This window comes from Anas acuta, chromosome 1 (assembly GCF_963932015.1).
Source record: "Anas acuta chromosome 1, bAnaAcu1.1, whole genome shotgun sequence".
In the NCBI taxonomy this organism is placed as follows: Eukaryota; Metazoa; Chordata; class Aves; order Anseriformes; family Anatidae; genus Anas; species Anas acuta.
In genome coordinates this window covers 69,876,676-69,889,423 of record NC_088979.1, presented here as the reverse complement: position 1 = coordinate 69,889,423, position 12,748 = coordinate 69,876,676, and positions in this window count along the sequence as shown.

Sequence of the window (12,748 nt, the reverse complement as noted above, 5' to 3'; positions counted from 1 at the left end):
ACATGACCATAACATGTCATGGAGCCATAACATAAGAATGTAAGATTGACCATGTTGGGTCAGAGCAGAGGTCCATTTGCCCAGTATCCTGTCTCCATCATTATCCAGCCAAAGAGTGCGGAAACAGGTCGAGCAGCAGTGCTTCCCCCAGACTGCTCCTAGCCCCCAACAATTTGTCATTCAGCAACTTTCTGAGGCAAAGATGGTGTCTTTATATTTAATAGACACCAGTGGATTTTTCTTCCAAGAATGCGTCCACTCATTTTGTCACTATTTAAATGTAAGCATCCCCAGCAGGAGTTTCACAGCCTAACTACAGATTGTTTCAAGCAAAGCCTCACTTCACACTTTTGAGCAGCTTACCCAAGATCCATAAAATGGAAAAAGAGCAGCGGAATGCTGCAAAAGACCTACCATAAAGGAAGCCAGGAAGGGGCTAGAAGATGTCTTGTCCTGTTGCCATTGTCACATTGTCACTGTCATTGTCCAGAAGCAGGAGACAACTTTGTGCCTTGTAATTTGAAGTTCATCTAGATATACAACTCTATTAGTTGTGTTGTGCAGAAATAAAAGGTTTCATGAGGAGAGCAGTCCCATTCTGTGAATCTTCTTTATGAGAACAATTTTTCCTGCTCCTTCTTAAACATTTTATTCATTAGTAAAGATGAGAAAGTCTGGAAAAAAGCTTTCATTCCCCCATCCATCAGTCACATTTCTTTGGGGTCATCCTCAAATAATGTCCATGTCCTGTGCTACTGAAATGACTGATACCACCCATGGTATCTCTGCACATCAGGCTTTAGTTCTATTAGAGGAGGCGTGGTCTATGGGAAAGTCTGTATCTTGACTGTATTCTTGAATGTAGGAATCTTTGTCCACTTTCTCCTTCTTTCCACTTTCTCCTTTCTCCACTTTCACCTTCCACTTTCTCAGGTGAGTAACATTCTCCTGAGCCTGCTTATGGCTACAATTAATTATAGATATACATGTTGAGAATCATGGTTTTCCAGGTTGTTGAAGTACAGAAAAAGATAGATAGAGCCGTGCTCTTAGATTAAGGTATAGTTTAAGATTTCCGTAGAAAACACAATTTTATCTAAAGATAGTCATTTGAACTGAATTTTCAGTTTCTTTAAAACTGTTCAAGAAAAAAAAAAAAAAAAACTTCAGATTTTACTCAGCCCTTACAGAAAAGTTCTTGTATCCTCTCAAAAGTATCTCTGGGTTCCAAGAGTACCTTAAACTTGACTGTTTAATATAATAACAACTAGTCTGACATGACTTTTTACCCTTTTTTTTTAATAAGACATGAGTAGGTTTGTTGTTCAGTATTCCTTTTTTTTTTTGTAGAGGTCAGAGGTCATACCCTAAAAGCTCATAGCTACATTATTACCAGCAATACTTGTCCAAGAGAGAAATGAACAGTCAGAAATACAAAATGCATTATTATCCATCATCCATATTTTGCACCTTCAAATTCTTTTCAGTGTCAACATTCCTGAGCCACGCTGACACTAAAGAAAAGTCCCTGAAACCTCTGCAGATTTTAACAGGTCACTCCAGAGAGCAAGTTTAGTGCTTTCTTTAAATTCATGTGTTTGTATTCACAAGCCGATGAGTGTCAGGCTCACCACTGCTCCACTTTACATATATGCTTTCCACTTCAGAAGGAAAAGCTATGGTGCATCTGAAACAAACCCTATCTGAAGAGCCATGAAAATAACTTCTGACTACCAGGCCTAATTAATGCCTCCATGCTGACCTCTACATCCAGCCCATATCAAAAATGTTACAGCAGAGCTGATTCAACATGAACTCAAGATCAGGCAAGACCTGGTACTAATGAATACTAATGAACAGTAATTACTGGAACTCTGCCACAGAAACCCACTGCAGAGACATATGCTAATGGGCTTTGCACAACCAGGCACAGGACTTCATATCCACTAAGAAACTTCTGCTAGACTAAGAGCAAAGAGAACCATATGTCACGCTCAACCTTGCTTGCATCTATTTCCTCCCCTGCCCCTTGTGTCTGACATCCAGCTCCTGCCCCATACAGCCAGCTTGGGGCCAGCTCAGTTCTGCATCCCTTGCCAGCACAGGGGGTCATGTGCATCCACTCGGGGATTGGGTTTGCCTTTCTGCCCTTTGTTCTCCCTCAAAATGGGCAAAACCTCATGTGGAGTAGAAAGAGATGTTAGGTCCCTTGGTCCTCAGCAGTTGTGCTGATAATACTACCTGCTAGTACAAGGACACAATGGGAAAACAGATCCAAGTATGACATTTGGGCCTTCCCTGATAGATTTAATGGAAATTTACCCTCCAGAAGAAATGCATAAGATACTTTTAAACATAGAGACGGTCAGTTTGACAAGACTTCTCCCTTCTGAAATGTCCAGTGCCAGTCCAACCGCACTGTGTGGATACCCTGACATCAGTGAAAAATGTTTCTGAGATAACCTTCACTTTATCTTAATTTCTGAGGTTCAATTCTGGCAATAATTAAAATTTATAAGAATAAACGTAACAATCAAGCCCCCAGCTGAGGAGTTTATGCAATAAACTTATCATTCTAGGCTGGCACAAGATGTCAACATAAGAAAAGCACTCAGGCTTAGGGCTGGACCAAGCATCTGAAACTGTGAGTGAGGGACAGCACGGAGCCAGAATGATTATCTATTCCTCTCTGCACTTCCAGATACTTGATTCCCACAAACACCATTAGTACCCATGTTTTTATTGAAGCTTCATCTCCTGTAGTCATAAATTAGAATCGTAGCTTTCATTTTACTAGGTAAGCAATTTTCTAACCCTCCTGGGTGTGGACAAATGCTTGTAAATATGACCCACATGAACACTAATGGCTCCAAAACCTGAGTGTTAGTAAAAGAGGTCTAATTATTTATTGACCTGCTTTAACTATGTGATTGAAGACAATCTCCTCTTTGGAGCAGATGTTGAATTGTAGTGCTTAAGACTTAGGATTGTGTGCAGGCTGCAAAGGTATTGCGCTGAGACTGCTGCATGCCAAATGCTTAGCATTCAGCTTCAAGCTTAATAGATGGTGACCAGCCTTGTTGCTGTCCCCCCCTTCACCAGGTCCTTGCTGGTTATACCTCATGCCGGCTCTTTAACATGCCCTTAACTTGGGGGCATGTCCCCACCTTTCTCCCATCCCATTTGTCCTTGCTATGTGCAGGGGAGCCCCACTAACTCATTCTTCCCCTGACTTTAGAGTGCACAAAATGAAGAAATGGGCGTGGAGAGATGTTCATGTTTTGAGGGGTTGTTTTAGCTTGTGAGCTCACCCAGGAAGAACACTGTCTGCATCAGCATGCATTTAAAAGTTTCCAGCCTTGTGGCTAGCATACAAATATTTTAGGTTTTTCCCCTTTAAATAAATGCCAAAATCCTACAGAATCTGAACCTACCACATCATCCGTAGAAATGCATCAAACAATAGAGAGCCATCCTGTGAGCAAGCTGTTTGACACCTGGTTCTTACTTCTGTACTTTTCCATCTCCTCTCCAGCCTCCTCCCTTCTTTTGTCCCTGCTGTGTTCATATCTTGCTAACTGAAATTGAACTAAACAGGACATCACGATGTACCCGTAATGGTCAGCAGAACAAGAGGTGTATTTGTCAGCTGTAACTGTTTAGGAAAAACAAGCACCTGCCAGCTGAAAGACCTCAATACACTTGACCTTCAGTCTGAAACAGCAAGCAGCAGAGTTGTTTTGCTACCACCCAGGCAATACATGAAAATCCATATTCCTTGACCTCTAGGATGTTAGTGGAGTTAATCCCATTTCTACAAGTTAAGAGGTCCAATACTTTCCTTATCTCTTGACTAGCACTTTTCTGCTTAGCATTCTTGCACAGCTTGTGCTCTTTTAAGTACTTCCTGATATTCCCTGGGCTGCAGAGCTTACAGAAAGGGGTCTTTCTTTTTCTTTTTCTTTTTCTTTTTCTTTTTCTTTTTCTTTTTCTTTTTCTTTTTCTTTTTCTTTTTCTTTTTCTTTTTCTTTTTCTTTTTCTTTTTCTTTTTCTTTTTCTTTTTCTTTTTTTCTTTTTCTTTTTCTTTTTCTTTTTCTTTTTCTTTTTCTTTTTCTTTTTCTTTTTCTTTTTCTGTTTTGTTTTCTTTTTCTCTTTCTCTTTCTTTTTTCTTTTTCCCTTTTTCTTTTTCCCTTTTTCTTTTTCCCTTTTTCTTTTTCCCTTCTTCTTTTTCACTTCTTCTTTTTCACTTCTTTTTCCCTGTCTTTCTAGTCTCCAAAAGTAAGAAATTCATTTCATTACAGGTGCCTGGATCTGACTGGATCATTTCTGGAAAAGATCGACAGTATCTTTAATCAGCTACTACAAGTTGAAGGAAATAAATGCAGTGTTTGTCTGCTTTGGCTATAGAGCTGCTCCTCCTGCCACCAAGGTCATTCATTTGTCAGGCATATAGTCCCAGAGCTTTATAATTTATACTTAGAGCTGTTTGGTGTCCAGGTGGACTTTAAGGAGGTGGGTTTGAATCTGTTGATATATGTAATCCTAGACAACACTGGTCCTAAATCTTGTCAGCTGCCCATTACTTCTAGCGGAAGGGGAGGTAGAGGGTTTGCAAAGACTGTACCAGCAAAAATCAACTTTGAGGACAGTTTAATTCAGCCTAGTAGTCACAAGACATGGGTGCAAATTTACTAGAGGACAGAACCAGACAGTAGCTCTCAGTCAAGCTCACTGGAGAACAGACATTCCTAATCACACAATGCTGCAACAACTAGCTTTCCCACTCACTTTGCAGCTGTAAATGGCTCTGAGGAATTTTCTATTATATCAGCTTGTCCAATCAAAGATATTAGTTACCCTTACAAACTTTAACTGACTTGTAACCTTACATCTGCACAGGTACAGCAACACATCAACTATTCCTTTCATAATGTGCCTTAGCATTAGCAATATTCCTGACCTGTGTATCCACTGTTTCTACTGTTCTTTTCTTTTTCTTTCAAGAAGTGTTTTGGAATTAAATGCAGTGCTTTAGCATTCTTTAAGTCATAAAAGAACAGGGTGTTATGGCAACTGATACCCTTAAGTTCCTTTAAAAATGTACTTTGTAGGACTAGAAATAAAAGGTATGAAAGTGCAGTCTCTTGAATACTTTGATATGAACCGTGCAAGAGACACATATGAGAAGAAAGATTCCCATCCCATGTGGTAGCACTGTATTGTAGTAGAATGAAAAAAATATATATAAAAAATTCTAACTTCTCCTGTGGAGCAACTTGCTGAATTTGAGAGACTCTTGAAAGCTAGTCTCTCAAAAGCTAATCTGACATTTCTGAGGTCTTCCTTTTTGCATGTGGTAATACATTACATGTGTTTGAGAAGGATTTCAGGTTTCCAGATTAAAAGAGTTGCTGATTCATTCCTAATAAAAAGCTCCGAATGAGTAATAATCAATCACTTTCTGCCCATTTTTTCATCAGCATGTATCTGTCTGCATACCTGAAATGCCTGAATGTTTCAAAATACAGCATCTTTTAAGCCTAAGTGAATTTAGATTCAGCCTTCAAAATCAAAACAAAATCAACATTTGCAATATGTCATGTTACTCCCTCCTGAGCCTGTTTCCCATGTCATGTTCTTCAGAGAGGCACACAGATATTAACAAACCTCCACACTTCTCTGTAAGTCTAGATATCATTATATAGTTTTTAAATATGGTAGAATTTATGGGAGATGAAAGAGTTAAACAATGTTAACCACCTAGTACATCAGCTCCAGACTGGGACTCAAGCATTAACACTACAGAAACAGGCTGCAAGTTAGCTCAACACATCACTGACAACTTTTGAAATTTGTGGTAAGGATAAAAACTTTCTGCGTCCCAGCAATTGAAGCAAATTGCTGGGACACAGAAAGTTTGTCAGGAAACTCAGCAAGCAGGATTTTGCACAGTATTAGTCATGAAACACATGAGCAATTTGTATTTTAATGACGGTTGACAACAGGTTTTGTGCATGAAACTTGAATCCTTGAAGCCTAGTCCAAGGTTATCAAGAAAAAGGTCAAGTCAAGGTGAAAAAGTGTAGATCTTGCAAGGTATATCACAAAGCACTGCACAATCCAAAGCAGAGTAGAATAAAATGTAAAGTATGCCAGATGTAGCTATTTCAAGAAGCTAGGGAAAACTATGATCCTACAAATCTTTGGCTGACATCACTTCAAAACTAGTAGAATCAGGCATACCCTTCCCATTACTAGCTGGTTATGGAAGTGTTAAGCTGTTAACAGTCCTTACATCATCAAAGAAGACGTTGCTTTGATATGCTGTCAGAACAACACTCACCCCTTAAATATTCCATAAAGAAATGAGAACACCACTGTGAGAGGGAGCAAATGGTGTTTTCAGATATGGCTTGATGGTATCCTTGCATTGCATCATTTAGGACTCAGCAGATAGGTGCTTAAATAACATATTGAAATCACTGGACTGGAGGTGGACCAAAAGAAGTGTGTCATGAAAATGAATCATTCATTGTTTAAGCTGCCTTGTAGACAGCAATGAGAAAGATCTGGACTTGATAATCAATGTTGAAAATGTCCCATGAATTCCACAGATTTAGGGAATGTTCAGAATGGCTGCTTATCTTGGTGACTGTTTAAAGGGCATCATTACATGTAGATGGTTGCATGAGTCTTACCACTGACTTTACTGCACCTTGCATCAGGTCTTAAAAGGCCAGAGACTAATTTAATTACAGACAGATAAGTGAGTTTTTAAGTGAATCTTTAAAAAGGTGCTCTCTCAGGCTCTGTGTTCCCATGCTTCCTTATTCAATCATGCCTAGTACTTTGTGGTTTTGAGCTTTTGACATAAAATGTTATGACGACAATATAAAAAATATTTTCAAAGGCTTGTCTTCGGACACTCTCCATATTCATGCAGTGCTTGGGTGCCCAACTTATAGAAAAATAATCTCATTCTCCAGTAATTTCTTCATCTTCTCTTACTCTTCAACTCATTTCATTGTAAATCTGCTTCAGATAAACCTCACTTTGATTCACCTGGTCACAATATATGTTGTAACTTGCTGGGTGGAGTTATTTATACCAATACAAATTTCCTTAAATCTGTTATCTTGCTTTGTTGGAGACATTTTTCAGTGAAGTCACAGGAGAGCAACCGTAACACAACAGTAACATGGGAGAAAGCTCTGTCAGGAAACCCCAGAATTCCATTTTTTGCAAGGAAAAGCTAATTGGTGTGTTACTGTCAGACCAGCAAGCCATGGGATCTCACTACCCCTCTGCCCAGAACCTTGCTTACAGCTTAATCTGTCCACCCTTTGATAGATAGCACGTTTTACAAGAGGCAACACAAGCATAAATTCCATGTGTATCCATGTCTCTGTACTGAAGGCATGCATGTTCATTTTTGAAGACTTTTTGTCACTACCTAATCATCTTCACCCTAATGAGGACATACACTTGTCAACATTAGCAGAGAACCTGTATTTCATGCATATACCGATATGCCCTTATGTTTACAAATTTCCAGGCTTAAAGTAGAGTTGAGACAGCCACAATAAGAAAAATAATGCATGTGTATGCATATGTGAATAATTATATTGCAGATGTAGCAACTTCTGGTGGTTATGTACCATGACAGAACCTACTTGAGATTCTTCAGTCTCTCCACCTTTCATAGTCAACTCTACCAGTTGCAATCCATGCTTCTGGACTAACCGTATCACATAGCAAATCAAAAAGTTTGAAAATACCAAAGATTTTTGCCTTCATATCTCCCATCTCTGTTGGCAGATTGGTGAGGTGAATTATATTAAAGAAAGTGACTGCTGATGTGAAGGAGAAGGATACCTGTTTAGTACCTCATTTCAAATATAAAAGGCAGAGAATAACTTAACAGATACTTTTCCCTTTCATGGAAAAAAGCACAGCTCCTGGAAAAACTCATTGGCATACTCTTTCTCATCAAGAGATATCTAGATGACTCTTGGTGGGCAATGCCAGAGCTGTATGAAAACAAAACCATTTTCTGAAAGTGACAACCCAAGAAAACAAGTGTGAAAAGTGGCTTATGAGACTTTCAGAGAGAGCCTGTGGCATGACTAGGATGAGAACCAAGCTGCATAACTGAGATATCAGTCCTATGTTTTATCTGTTGATCAGTAGTGCTCAAGTCACAGGGAGTTCTTGGTCAATGGCACCTCTCTGCCTACAAATTCAATTACAGAAAAGGTAAAAACCTTACAAGAAATTTGTGGCTGCCAGTACCTCAAAGCCATTGAGGAGTAATACGTTCCCTCTTCGGTCCTGCAACTGTTCCGTTTGTGCTCCCTTCTTTTCTTCTTCAGAATGCTCCTGCCCTGATCCAGAAGTGCTGTCATTCTGTGCATACAAAAGAAATCTCGGGAGCATGGGCACTGAACTTCTATTTAATACCTTCCTTTGTTTTGCCACTAGCCTTTCTGTATGCCTGAAAATACTGTGGATTCAGTGTGCAGAGTGGATTCCTGCCACCCAAAACATAATGGAGAAAGAGCAGGATTTGCCCTTTAGTCAATCCCTGACTGTACGGCATTGTCCCTATAGATACCATTCTGCTCTTTTCCCATTGTATCCATATTGTCAAAAGTGATAAGTCAAAAGCTTTCTTTTGTACAGCTGAAAAGCTATATTTCCCAAGTCTCCTTTCAGATCTGATTGTAGCATTTTTATATCACAGATGAGATTACTCTGTAAATGCATGCACTCTTCATTCTAGATTCTTTATTTTTTATTAAAACAACCATTTCCCAATTTTTCAATAACTATTTTTTACTCTTAACAAAGATCTTCCTGTTTCTTTCTCTGTTTCTTTTCTGACTTCAAGTATTCAATCCAATTAAATTATCATTTTTATCTAGTATTTAGCATGAAGAATCTTACTGTTTAATACATGCAGTCATCTCTTTCTTCTGTCCAATACTTATTTTTTTCTTCAACTGTTTGTGCCTTGAGAAAGATACATATTTCATCAAAAGATCCAATAACACATTGAACACTTACCCCCTCCTACCTTCAAAAGATCATACTTATCCCCCTCTTAATCTAGTGAGGTATGCAGCCTCCATCAAAATTCTACTGAAGACAATGAAAATATAAATTCTGCCTTTAAAGCAGCTAGTTCAGCCCCTTGACAAGCACCTACAGCAAATCCAGGGCATATCCAGAAGGAGGCATCATTTTCATAAATGGTGGAAGATGCCAGTCTTCAAGCTATCAGCCTGATGCTGTCATGTGCTTAAAATCCATTAAATCCATTAAAACTATTCCTTAAATAAACAGAGGTAAAAAGCTCAGAGTACCAAGTTACATGATATAACCTATGATAGCAATAAATCAAAGGTTCTGACCGTGATCACAGATATTATCTCTTATTACCTACAAAAGAAAATATAAGCCAGATATCCTATTTTGTATCCAGAATGTCTCTAGTGGCTTAGCAGCTTTCTAATGAATATCAGCTTAAAATAAGCTCATCTCCTTAGAGATCTGCTTCTGTGAAGGCAATATTCCCAAAGAAAACCCGTGACCTTTGTTATACTCATATGGCAATGATCTATTGGCCTAGGAAGCATGTACACTTTGTATAATTCTCAGTAAAAGGTAATTTTTTCCCTGGGAGGTTTTAAGAAAATATCCCTTTAAAATGTTGATGTAGAAACTAATTCTCTTTCCTGACTGATTAACAAAAAAATATTGCTACTGTGGAGGAGAAATGTCAGTGAATGTGACAGCAACCTGGCCTTGATTTGAAAAACAGTAGAAGAAAGGTGGAAAACTGTAAGGGAAATGTTTAAAGGTAATACTTTTTAAACAGCTTGCTTAGACAGCATGAAAGCTTTTAAAATCTTGTGTATGAAAAATGAGTTTTTACCTCCTATGTATACTTTGCACCAATTTATATTGAAGAAGATGTAGGTTCATGATGCAATTTTTATTGCATCCTATGAAAGCTGTTAAAAAGTTACCACAGAGTACCTTATGCTAAATCAATCAAATGAAAAGAAAACCCATTATTTTACTGCACTTTTCTGACAGCTACACTATAATAATGGGAAACTTTTTCAACAACTAATCTGTATCTGGCATAATTACAATGTTTAATAGTTTAGTTTTGACATATTTGTTACTTAGCTCATTATCTTCCTATAAACCTAGATCATCACATTTAATGGTATTTCAAAAATCCTCAATCCGTGTTGAAAAGTTTTAAGCAACAGTCTTTCCCCTGTTCTTTCAGTACCTCTGGATTCTGTTGTTTGATTAGTGGATGCCCTCTCCTCGTTTAAATATGCTAAAACACTCACCTCTTCTGATTAGCAGAGTCTGCCATGCAAAGCCTTTGTGTTGTACTTTCTACTGATTTGTACTGTATTACACTGAGATCCAAGTATGTGCCTGCTCTTTTCTATTGAACTCATTTATCTTTGGCGGTCAGCCTCACATGTGCATTTGGTGTCAAGTGTTGGAGAGAGAAGCAGGCACAGAAATGCCTCTTCTCCTTACTCTTAATTTTTGTATTGAAGGGAATGGGGATTCAATGTCTAGCAATCGCCTTTCAAGTCGGCAGCAGAACCACAGATAATTATCAGAGTTTGGATTTGAAAACACTGTGCCAGACAAAAGGCTTCTTGACAAGTCTGCCTCTAGGGGATGGCAAAATGTAGTAGGATGAAAAAATCACAGGGGCCTAGCACAACGAGCTACAGCAGTATACAACCAGCTCCTGGGTCAAGCTCCCACAGAGGTTTTGAGGTGCTGTTGTTGGTACCGTGCCCCATCCAGAGCAGGGGGGAAAAAAAAAAAAGAGGGGGGAACACAAACTTCTTGCCTCTTTTTCTGCTAGTTATCTTTCATTTGAGTTATTTTCAATGCAAATAAGGGGCCTAAGCAGTAGTGACTCTACACCCCACAATTTCATTCCAAAAACATAGGCTAAAGACTGATTTACTGAGGCAGTCAATAGCTCAGGTGGCAAAACTGAAGTGTCAAGCATCCCTTTATTATCATTATCCCTTCCAAGCTAACTGGGCAAATGTGGCAACTCTGCACTGAGAGAGGCATCCAAGAATGGAAGACAGGTGAAAGGCTGTCAGGTAAGAGCAAAAAAAAAAAAAAAAAAAAAAAAAAAAAAACAGGGTCTTTATGATAAGGTCTTTTGTACATGCTGAAAATCTTTTGAAGAGCCATCAGGTGTGTCTCTCTGCTGAGGTCCAATGAAACCATTGCAGTGTCAGCTCTGAAACTTTAGCATAAGCGTCCTTAACGCCAACTGTACTAACATTTCCAGCTTCATCAGACAAAATTTGAAGCAATACAGCTACTATTTGATCTAGCAGTCTTTGCCTCAGATGTGACGTATGTTGGCCATTAAAGGGACACAAGGCCCATGGTGTATCTCACTGATCCAGAGAAGTCATACTGGCACCTCTGAGGTCAGATCTGAGCCTGCAGGCTGAAAATCTCTATCAGTGTTCCCTGATATGATTTTTCAGATCACTTCATTGCACTGGAAGCACATGTGTGGGCAGCAAGCTGGAGTCAGCCCTCTTACCTGTACACAAAGCATACAGCCTCCCGAGCACCTAGGCCCCAGCCTCCAGACATAGCTGAGCAGCTCCATTACACCAAAGCCAGGAATGGCCCGTCCTTCTTCGGGATGAGTGGGGCGTACAAGCTGCATTTATCCTTCCCACATTGCTTGCAGATCTCCAGGCCCTGTGGCTGGTCGTCTTTCTACAATTTTCTTCACTCTTCAAGCCCTCTTCACTTCTAGTCCTCGTGTCCCTGAAAACAATATCAAGTTCTGGTCTTAATGGACAGCCAAGTGGAGATAATTAGCAAGTGGGGAAATAGGGAGCATGCCTAGCTCACTGATGACTCTGTGACAAATGCACCAGATGCCAGGGAATTACTCTCGGAAGAGAAAGCTGAGTTCCCATGAGGCAAAAAGTGGCCTCCAGGGAGAAAAATGTTGGCAACCCTAGAGCCCAAGTGTTTCCATTTCTTGATGAAGATATTATTTTTCAATGTGAAAAAAATATATATGAAAAAAGAGAAACCAAAAGAAAACACTTTTCTCCCATTAAGAAAGTCTGATGAAAACTGTTCTTTCATCTAGCATTTGATACTCAAATGCACTTTCCCATTCACAGTTGGATGGAAATTTTTTTTCAAGTTCAACCCTAATTTATTTATCTTAAAGCAGGCAATGTACTGTAATTTTACAATAAAGGACTCCCAATCAAAGCTTACCTTATCCAGAGGTAATTAATACAAAGATTGTTGAATTAAAGATGTGAGTCTTGACACTTTGGCGGGGGGTAAGGGACATGGTCTCAAAGGCCCAAATTATGCCTGAAACAGACCAATTAACACCATGTATCTTCTTTTATGTTAACTTCAATTAAGGTTTCTTAAAATTTTTAAAGTTATTTTCTTCTTTACAATCTCAGAATGTCAGAAATGTACATCAAAGAAAAACGCTTCAGTGTGAACACCATAGGTAACGCTCATTTGCACACAAATCTGCATATTGCAAAGGAGTTCAGAGCCCATTTTGCATGAATTATTGCCGGATGTGAGTCAATGAATTAAACAGCTAAAAAATAACAACTATCCAAGTGATGATAAGCTGCACCTACTTATGTTGACATAATGAATTTCAAAAAAAACACGTCAGAAT